General features: G+C 49.2%; 1 protein-coding gene across 1 annotated transcript in view; it reads right to left on the reverse strand.

The window, feature by feature from the left end:
• TRAPPC10 (trafficking protein particle complex 10) overlaps positions 1-9799 on the reverse strand; it is a 99648-nt gene extending 89849 nt beyond the window's left edge. The window contains exon 1 of the mRNA XM_035030064.1: positions 9651-9799. The gene's annotated coding sequence lies outside the window, so the exon portion shown is untranslated. The remainder of the gene's footprint in view (positions 1-9650) is intronic.
• Positions 9800-10800: the final 1001 nt, after the last annotated feature.

A 10800-nucleotide genomic window follows, 5' to 3' on the forward strand; every position in this document is an offset into this window, starting at 1 on the left:
CCCGAGGGTCACCGACAGCACGTGGACACGGGGATGCCCGCGGGGGCCACCGACAGCACCCCGGAGGGTCACTGGACACTGGCGTGACCCTGAGCAGCACTGACAGCATGTGGGCCCTGGGACCACCCTGCGGTCACCAGGGAGGGGCACGTGGACAGTGGCGTGGCAGTTGCTCACCTCTGTGGGTCTGTTCGCCCGGAACGTAGCTCTTGTTACGTTTCCCCGACACCCAGCGCCGCAGGGGAAGCAGTCGAGGCTCCAGGCTAATTCCCACGGCTGGGCTGAACGGCAGTTACTCCTTGGGAAGCCCTTGGTCTGGTGTTTTCTTGTTACACTGGTTTTAGGAAGGAGTATCGCTGCCGTGAGTAGGGCAAGATGACTTACCTTCCGGCTGCAACCAAAGACCCCACAGCACTGCAATTACTCCAGGCTCGCCTTGGAGACCGGCTCCCCAGCCCTCCCCCACCCTCCACCCCAACTCTGGCAGGGGTTGGAAAGAACCGCCCCTTTCTGAATCTCCCCGCCGGGTGCCCGCGCTCCTGCCCTCACTACTGGCCTGTGTCCGTGACAACTGCGGGACGCTGGGACTGTGCGACTGGGCCTTTCACTTGTGTCCTGAGCCCTCCCCCATGCCCAGCCACACAGGCCTCCCAGGGAGTAAGCCTCTTGTGGAAGTGCCACAAAATTAAGCCCCACTTTAATGCAGGTAAGTTTCTTGTGCAAGGAAAGTCGTTTTGGGGTCACGTCTGCAGATGAAATAAGGTGAACGTATGTGTGAAATAGTGTGAACAAAGCTCTGAATGTGTGTGCAGAGTGTAGCCTATGTACTGTCGCTGCTGAGGACTCAGAGAGCGGAGTCTCAGACAGCTGGAGGCTGTGAGGCCGAGCAGAAGGAACTAAGGAGGGCTGCGGAGCCAGAGTCTGCCTGGGGATTCCCTACAGGTCCTTGGCCTCAGCTGGGCTCAGCAGGTGTAGGATGAGACTCCACAGGGCTTACCAGAAACTGGCTGTGACAGAGTCGAGCATGGCACAAAGAGTAGAGGTCGAGCGGTGCTGCGGGAACGACCTCATTGACACCTCACTAACTCCCGGGACATCCCGCTGAGACACTAGATGGAGGACCACGTGCCCAGAGGCCAGCCCACTTTACCTGTGAAGGCCCAGATGAGTACTTTCAGCTTTGCAGGTCATATACAGTTTCTGTCTTGCATTTTTCTTTGGGACTTTTGAAAAAGCAATTATTTAAAAATATAAAATCCATTCTTAGCTCCAGGGCCATATGAAAACAGAGCATGGCCCAGATGTGGCCTGTGAGCCACAGGTTGCCAATCCCCGCCCTAAAATAAGGTCGACGCTAGACTGACCGTAAAACAGTACAAGGCAAAGCCTTGACAAAATCTGCAAGACAGACAGCCCTCAGATTTGAATCTTGCCAAGTTGGTGGGGCTTGTGGACACCTTGAACATTCCTCAGATCCAGCCTAACAAAAAGCATAAAACTAAGCCTATACAAAGTCAAGGTGATAAAGATAGTAGTTGAATTGCCAGCAAGAACTAAAGTCAAGACTCTTCTGTGGAAGATGATCCATGGTCTCTACGACTCATGATTTACCAATGCCCAGCATATACTAAAAAATCACCACACCTAAAAAACCAGAAAGTGTAAACCATAGTCAAGAAACAAAGTAGTCAATAGAAACCAGCCTCTAGATGGCCCAGATACTGTCTTCACAGATTAAGACTATAAAACTGCTATAATAATCAGCATGCTCAAAGAATTAAGGGGATATAAGCTCTTAATGAGTAAAGACAGGGACGCACAGCAGAGTAAGAGGAAGTATAAAAATAATCAAATGCAAAGTCTAGAACTGAAAAGCACAGTTACTGAAATGAGAATTTCACTGCATTGGCTTAACAGTAGGTTGGAAATAGCAGAAAGAGTCAGTGACCTTGAAGAGAAATCAATACAAATGATTCAATCTGAAAAAGAGAAAAAAGATGAAGAAAAATGAACAGAGCCTTAGAGACCTATGGGACAACATAAAGTGGCCTAACACACATGTAATAGGAATCCCGGAAGGAGAAGGCCGTCAGAATGTGGCAGATTTATTTGAAAAGATAATGGCCCCAAATCCACAAATTTGGTGAAAAAACCTCAACTTATTGGTCAAGAAACTCAGCAGAGGGTGCCTGGGTGGCTCAGGTGGTTAAGCTTCAGCTCAGGTCATGATCCCAGGGTCCAGGGATTGAGGGCTCCCTGCTCAGTGGGGAGTCTGCTTCTCCCTCTCCCTCTCTCTCTGCCCTTCACCTGCTCATGCACTCTCTCTCTCTCAAATAAATAAAATCTTTTTTTTTTAAGATTTTATTTATTTATTTGACAGAGAAAGACACAGCGAGAGAGGGAACACAAACGGAGTGGGAGAGGGAGAAGCAAACTCCCTGCTGAGCAGGGAGCCCGACGTGGGACTCGATCCCGGGACTCCAGGATCATGACCTGAGCCAAAGGCAGTCGCTTAACCAACTGAGCCACCCAGGCGCCCTCAAATAAATAAAATCTTAAAAAAAAAAAAAAAAAAAAAGCAGAACCTCAGTAGAACACACGCCAAGAAGCTTATATACAGGAATATCACAAACTGCTAACAACCAAAACAGAATATCCTGAGAGCAGGCAGTGAAGAAAGATGTTACCCGCTGGGGAACAATGACAAAAATTTCCACTGAATTCTCGTCAGACAGTATCAACCAGAGGACCAATGGTATAAACCTTTAAAGTGCTGAATTTTTAAAACTTAACCCAAAACTCTGTGTCCCACAAAAAATTCTCTAAAAATGAGGGCAGAGAAAGATGTTTGCAGATAGAAGGCTAGAATCTGTGGCCAGCAGGCAGGGTACCACAAGACCTGGTGAAGGATGTTCTTCTGATGAGAGAAAATGATACCAGGTAGACAGTAGGAAGAGGGGCTCTGGAAACAATCAACAACTACGTAAACATAAATTGTTATGCTTTTTTTCTTCTTTCTGAAATTCCCTTAAAAAACAACTGTTTAAAACATACATAGTGATGTTGTGGGTTGGGTTTAGAATGGATGTGGTCGTGAGAGCCACGACAACGCTCACACAGAGGATGGGGTGGATCAGGGATGGCGCATGTGCGTGAGTTTATTACACCTGCAAAGTAGGAGATTTCAGGTGTGAGTGAGAAGTGGGAGAGGAGAAGGCTCGGGAATGAAGAGAGAAGACTGCAGTAAAACAACACTGACTCAATGGAATTCGGCGGAAGAGGACTTATATTCAGCCCCAGAGCAAAACCCCTAGAAAAAAAAGTAATTGGAAAGGATTTGCTAAGAAGACAATAGAAAAAATAAAGTAGTTGGGGCGCCTGGGTGGCTCAGTTGGTTAAGCGACTGCCTTCGGCTCAGGTCATGATCCTGGAGTCCCGGGATCGAGTCCCGCACCAGGCTCCCTGCTCAGCAGGGAGTCTGCTTCTCCCTCTGACCCTCCTCCCTCTCATGCTCTCTGTCTCTCATTCTCTCTCTCTCAAATAAATAAATAAAATCTTTAAAAAAAAAAAGAAAAAATAAAGTAGAATAGTATAAAATACTTGATTAATCCAAAACAAGGCAGGAAAGGAACAACAGAAGAGTAAAGAACAGGGAAGACCAACCCAAGCAGTTATCACACGAAAAGATGATCAGCATCCAATAGATATTAGGGAAAGGTAAATTAAGGTGACAATGACCTATCACTTCACATCTACTCAAATAGTCAAAATAAACATTTTTAAAATGTTCAGTCTTTTTTTTTTTTTGGAAAGAGAGCACACGTGAGTGTCAGGGGGAGGGGCAGAGAGAGGGAGAGAGAGAATCTCAAGCAGACTCCCCACTGAGCACGGAGCCCAACTCAGGGTTCAATCTCATGACCCTCAGATCATGACCTGAGCCGAAATCAGGAGCCAAACGTTTAACCCACTGAGCCACCCAGACACCCCCAAAATAAAAATGTTTTAAAACCTGCCAATACCAAGTGTAGACTCCCAGGGCAGGCCTCCGTGCACCAGCCTGTCGTCCCAGAGACATAGTTCAGAGACTCCGGGAAAACAGACACTAAGGATTCTCCCTGAAGACCCCACAGATACCATGTCCTGGCCCCATGCCTGGCTCTTGTTTGCAAGAGTTTTATTTTCTTTCTTTTCTTACAGTTCTAGAAAGTACTTCTTGTAGTACAGTTGACACACAATGTTACATTAGTTCCCAGTGTACGACAGAGTAATGTAACAATTCCGACACGAATTTGAAAAGGTAGGTGCACCCCAATGTTTACTGCAGCAATACTTATAATAGCCAAGATATGGAAGTTTCCTTTCTGGAGGGAGAGCAGGGAAGGGCAAAAGTCCCCGGCTCCATTGCAGCCAACCTCCGGCTGGTGAGCCGTAAGGGGACTCCTGGGCTCTTTTCCTTCTGAGCAGACCTATCAGAACTTTTTTTCATGTGGGAATTTAGAAAATGCTTGAATTCAGCACAAATACTGGTTTAGCAATTCCTTTTAATAATGGTGAACATGATGCTATTCCTATTAATCAATGTCTGTTCTTTCTCCAGATCCTTTTCTCCTGAGACAGCATTTGTTTTTTTTAAAGGTTGCTGGAACTTGTGCCCAAATGGTCTTTCCTGGTAGCCCATTACATTGTCTCTAGGCTCCAAAGAGCCCGCTACATTATGTATTGGGATATTTCATGTGCTGTGGCTACAGGGAAGGTCCACAGTGTTTGCTCTGTCCCACCGCTCAGGTCCCGTCCACAGAGACCTGGGCGGAAGGAATGGCCGGCCAGCAAATGTTCACAGCAGGCTGATACATAGTAGCCGCAGACCGGAAACGACCCAGATGTCCCCCGATGGGTGACAGACACACCATCCGCACATGGAGCACTACACAGCAATCCAAAGGAACATGCTGCTGGCAGGGGCAGGGACCTGCGTGGGCTCGAGAGAACGGTGCTGAGTAAAGAAATCCCACCCCAAAAGGTCACACGCTCTGTGATTCCGTTATAGAACACTCTTGAAATGACAAAATCACAGAACTGGAGAACAACAGGTTCAGGAGAGGGTACGGGGTAAGCAGGGAGTGGGGCTGAAGAATCCTGGTGGGGATGGATCGGGCTGCATCTGGGCGGTATCGATGTCACTGTCCTGGTCGAGGTGGGCACCAGAACTCTGCCACGTGTCACCTCTGGGGAGAAAAGAGGGGAAGGGCAACTTACAATTGCACTCAAAATAGAAGTTTAATTAAAAACCCAACTGATTGGGGCCCCTGATTGGCTCAGTGGGTTAAGTTTCAGCCTTTGGCTCAGGTCATGATCTCAGGGTCCTGGGATCGAGTCTCGAGTCCGGCTTCCTGCTCAGTGGGGAGTCTGCTTCTCCCTCTCCCACTCCTCTGTGTTCTCTCTCTTTCTCTCTCTCTTTCAAAATAAAATCAACATCTTAAAAAAAAAAAAACCCAACTGACTTTAAGTAGTAACACGTGAGTCTCCAAAGAATCCACAAGGCGAACTCTGTGAACCTTTGACCATTTTGCCCCACACCCACTCCTCTGTGATGGTGCTTCGTGCGCTGGTCGCGGGATGAGGAGCATCTCCACGCACAGCCCTGCACTGGGCCGGGCAGCCCTACACTGGGCCAGGCAGCCTGGTCCCGGCCCTCTGGGCCACAGGTTTCTCTGCATGCAACCGAGCTGTCTACGAATTTTATCCTTGGTGGGCAAACAGTCCACCAAAGTAGACGTAGGAACAATTCCATGGAGAAATAATCCACCTCGTGAGTAATCAAGGAAATGCCATACAAACACTTTTTTCCTACTAAACTAACAAAACCCTGGCGGGGTGGGGAGAGCCAAGGAGGGCGAGGGTAAAACAAACAGTCCAGCATGCTGGAGGGGGGGCATCGGTAGACTCCCCGAAGCCACCCTCTTATAAAGCAGTGATCACGTTCCATCCTTTGAGCCTGCAATTGCACTTCTGGCTCCCTTTAAGGAAACAGTCTCTCCCCAACCTGGGTGGATAAAACACCTGCTGTTACCATCCAGTTAACACGGGGCGGTGGCGGCGGGGGGGACGGCAGGTGGAAGGGCAGAGCTGGGGTGCACCCCGGGCCCGCGCCCTGCCTGGTAACTGCCGCTGTCCTTGTGTGTTGTTTGCATGAAGAATGCACTCTCTGCATCCACTTGTGCAGAGACAGCACCCCCTTCCCAGGTTTGACTCTGCATAATGTGACTCAAATAATCAGGGATAATGAAGTCAGGCCTGGCGCTGTGGATGACATTTCCGGACATTCTGCTCAGTGCTCCTATGTTTAGCTCAGTTGCTTTTTTCTTGGCTTCCTGACAGCCTGCATTCTCGCTTTCTCCTTTCAAGCTGAGGTTATCCCCCGAGAGGCCTGCCCGGCACCCGTGTCCTGCTCAGTGGAGGCGGGAGGCAGGGGCCAGAGTGGCCACCTTGCTGGAGACCCTCATTGTCCTGGCTGTTCTCACACCCAGGGAGCTGCCCCCTGCCCTGGGGGCAGACGCCCACCGTGGCCTGGCTTAGCCATGCCAGGGGGGCCAACACCACGTGGCGGCGGGAGGCAAGTGCTGGTTCAGGGCTCACCTCCAGAGGCACCAGAACTCTGCGGAAATCATTGGGATGTGTGGTGTCAACTAACCCAGATTTCTGTTGTCTCTTCCCACCGAGCCAGCACAACGTAACACCGTCCAATCACAGGGGCTGACGGGGCACCCAGGCTCTAGTAGACAGGCTGGGGGCCCCAGGCCACATGCCCCAGTTCAGTCTCATCCGTGGCAGCTGGATGGCCCGGGCGCTCATAGGGTCCCACCTCCAGGACTTGCTGGGGGCTCCACTTTCCTGCTCCAGGCCCGGGACCTTCTCCGAGGGCCAGAACGGGAAGGACCAGGAAGTCACCACCGGCAGGCCCTCCCTTGAGTGGGTGGACAACTGTGCAAGCCTCCCTTTCTCAGAGCGCATCATGCGCAGTTCCTGAGCCCGAGGACACGGCCAGCACGGAGACAGCCACCGCGGCTCTTCACCCTGCCCTTCATCACCCTCCCCGCACCCCCCTCCTCTCTCTGGGGCCCCCAGCAAGTAAACCACCGGCTCCCGGCACCCGAGTCCCCCCAGGATGCAGCCAGTCAGTAATGGATGCGGTCCTGCTGCGCACGCCCACTGCCCCACCCACCAACCCCAAGGTCTAAAACAGGTGCATCCACGGCCTGATTACTGAAAATCAATGATTCATTTGCTTTTTAAAAAATTGTTTAAGATTCAATTTAATTAACATATAGTTACTATATGTTAATTAAATAATTAATAAACTAATAAATTAAACTAATTAATAAACTAAACTATTATTAGTTTCAGAGGTAGAGTTTAGCAATTCATCAGTTGCATGTAACACCCAGAGCGCATTCCATCCTGTGCCCTTACCTAAATGCTAAAGGTTTAATACTCTGCCCCAGAATTTGACCGGGGAGGATCACATCTAATAAATGCTTCATTGTGGACGTTGAGTACTTAATTGTTAGTCACAGAAAACCCAGTTTCTCCCTGCAGCTTTTAAATGAATAAGGAGAACCACAGCCCTGAAGGGCCGGTGGCTACCCTGGCCAGGCTGCTGCATGCCCCAGCCCCGTTCTGGCCGGCTGTCCCTGGCAGACCCGGCCGGAGCTCCAGGTGGCTTTAGAACTGGCTGACACGGTGTCGTGCTGGTGGATGGCTCGCCAGGGCACGTCCCTCCCGCCCTGGCCGCGGCCAGCACAGCAGCACCAAGTGGGAGGTCTGGGTCGAGGGGCCTGCCGCTCTCTCTGCCTCTCGCTCTCGGTCCCGAGGCCCAGCAGCAACCACCACCACCACCCTGGAGCCCTCCCCGCGCCCTCCTGCTTCTTCCTTTGCCACGATCTCTGCAGACCCACCCAACCAGCGAAGAGGGTGAGGGCAAGGAAGCTGGACGACAGCCTGGCGTTCCCAGCCCGAGTGCCTGTGCCCTTCCGGCTTCCGCGTCGGGGAAGGAGTTCCATCGTTATTTAGGCGCATTCCCATGTCCCATGGCCGGGGACACAGAGGGAAGGGCTGACCCTGCTGGTAGGAGGAACATTTACTCGATCTCTCCTAGTCCAAGGCGGAACCAGAACAAAAAGGAACCGTATTCGAGGCCGAACGCTGATGAGTAAGGTACGCGTGGGGGAGACTTTCCAACCCAGCCGCAGGGCGCGCCACGTCTTCCTGGCACGGGGACGTGGAGCACTGATGGCCGGCCACTGAGCCCCCGCGAGAGCCCCGCAACTTTCCAAACTGTAGGAATACTCCAGCCACCTCTTCCCATCGTAACGCCACGATACTGAAACAGGTAACAAAATAAGGACACCAAACAGCCTTTCTACTTGGAATCTACAAATTTTCTCAACAGCTCTTGGGTCCCAGGGCAACTACCAACCAGACTGCACAACCCGTGAGCACCGACAAGAGAGCACTGCACTGCGGGGCCCGCCGGCTGCGCCTCGTGGAAAACACGCGGCCTTAAATGCGAACATACGAATATATTAGAAAGGGAGAGAGAAAATAAACGAATTCAGCACCGGCCTGGAAGGCTGGAAAACGAAACACAAACTCGATGGCAGGAGAGCAGACGTCAGTGGTGAGAAGCTGGGAAGGCACGGCCGGGCACCGCGGGAGATGGGGCTCGGAGCTGGCGGGCAAGGACACCTGGAGAAGGGGCTGATCCAAGCAGCATAACCACAGAAATGAGGACAAGTGGCTTTAAGTGACTCATCTGTACTGATTTAATTTAAGCAACTATTTGTTTAAAATAAATCTTAAAATGGGATGAAATTTAATTTTCTACGGAAAAAAATGAACTCTGGAAAATAAAGACTAAACAGATAATTTCCAAATAATAGAGAAAGTTGTTAAAACTGCTCCTCCCCAAAAACAGCCCCCAACTCAAATGGCTTCCCAGGGAAAATCCACCATCTCTAAACTACCCCACAGCAGAGAAAAAGAGGGAGGGGCGCCTGGGTGGCTCAGTCAGCTAAGCGTAGGCTCAGGTCAGGATCCTAGGTCCTAGAATCGAGCCCCGCATGGGGCTCCCTGCTCAGCAGGGAGCCTGCTTCTCCCTCTCCCTCTGCCCCTTCCCCTGCTTGCATGCGTTCTCTCTGTCTCAAATAAATAAGATCTTCTTAAAAAAAGAAAGAAAAAGAGGGAAAACTTACAACTCTTTTACATTAGGAAAGTATAATATTAAAGCAAAACCTAATAAAGACTGCACGAAAAAGAAATCTAGCAGCCAATGTAATTTACAAATATCAATACAGAAGTCTTAAAATATTAGCAAGTAGAATCCATCAACACGCTAAAGAATAATCTATTACCAAATGGAGTCTGTTGCAAAAGCAAAGAGGTGAGTTAATATTAGAAAATCTGTTCATGTAACGCATCAAAGGAATAGATCTAAGGAGAAAACCCTTAGGATTATCTCTATTAACTCAGAAAAGGCATTTGCCAAATTCAATAGTCATTCTTGATTTTTAAAAAGTGCTTAATGAAATAAGAATAATGACGGATTTTTCCGTAATACAGCAACATGTGTAACATTATAGTCGTATAAATACCAGCCCACGAGTCAGCTCCATGCTTAACGCAGAGGCTCCGGAGTTATTCCCTTGAAGTCAGAAACCAGACAGGGATCCTGCACTGCCACGGCTGTTTAACATCGCATGAGAGACTGGCCAATGGTGCAACTAGACAAGAGAAAGAAATTAGAGGCATAAAAACTATTACCAGTAGGGAAATTAGATGACTGATATCCATCTTATTTGTTTTTTTAAAGATTTTATTTCTTTCTTTTTGCGAGAGAGAGAACGAGAGCATGAGCGGGGTTGGGGGGGGCAGGTGGGCAGAGGGAGAAGCAGACTCCCTGCGGAGCAGGGAGCCCGATGCGGGACTCGATCTCAGGACCCCGAGATCATGACCTGAGCCAAAGGCAGACACTTAACCAACTGAGGCAGCCAGGTGCCCAAAGCATCCATTTTAAATAAGCACAAGTAGTAAGAGAATTTAGCGGGTTACCTATAATATTAAAATTAATCTGCATTAATTAATTAGTACCCTTCATATATGTCTACAGTGATTGATAAATAATGCATGTGTCTGTGTATGTGTGCACGTGCATACCATACAAAAGATATGGGGGAGAGGACCCCATAATAGCAACAACAAAAAAGGAAATATTGGGGTATATATCTAGCAAGCAATGTGTAAAACACATATGGGGAGAACCTCCAAAGACCCCAAAGTTGGCTTGGCCAGATGAAAACACGAACCACGCTCTGAGCTGGGAGGGCTTACGGTTCTAGATGCGCAACTTTCCCTAAGCTGATTTCTAAATTTAATGCAATCCTTATAATCATAAATATCAACAGGCTAGTTTTTTCTATACCTAGAAAGGCTAGTTTCAAAAATGATATTAGAAATAAACAAGAAAGCGTAGCCAGGAAGATTCTGTGAAGGAGGAGTAACGAGCATGCTCTACGAGGTAGTAGAACCTTCCTGAATGCTTAACAACCGACACGAGGTGGTACGGACCGTGTGCTGTCCACAGACCAGCAGAACGACATCACGCAACGAGAAACAGACCCCAGTACCTGTGGGGTTTGGTGTGTGATCAAGTTGGAACTTCAAATCAAAGGTGAACATGGACTTAAATGAAAATCTTTGGGAAGTATTAGGAGAGCCCAGGACCGAGACATTGAATAAAGAAGT

This window comes from Mirounga leonina, unplaced genomic scaffold (genome assembly GCF_011800145.1).
Source record: "Mirounga leonina isolate KUSES-001 unplaced genomic scaffold, KU_Mleo_1.0 Mir_353, whole genome shotgun sequence".
Lineage (NCBI taxonomy): Eukaryota > Metazoa > Chordata > Mammalia > Carnivora > Phocidae > Mirounga > Mirounga leonina.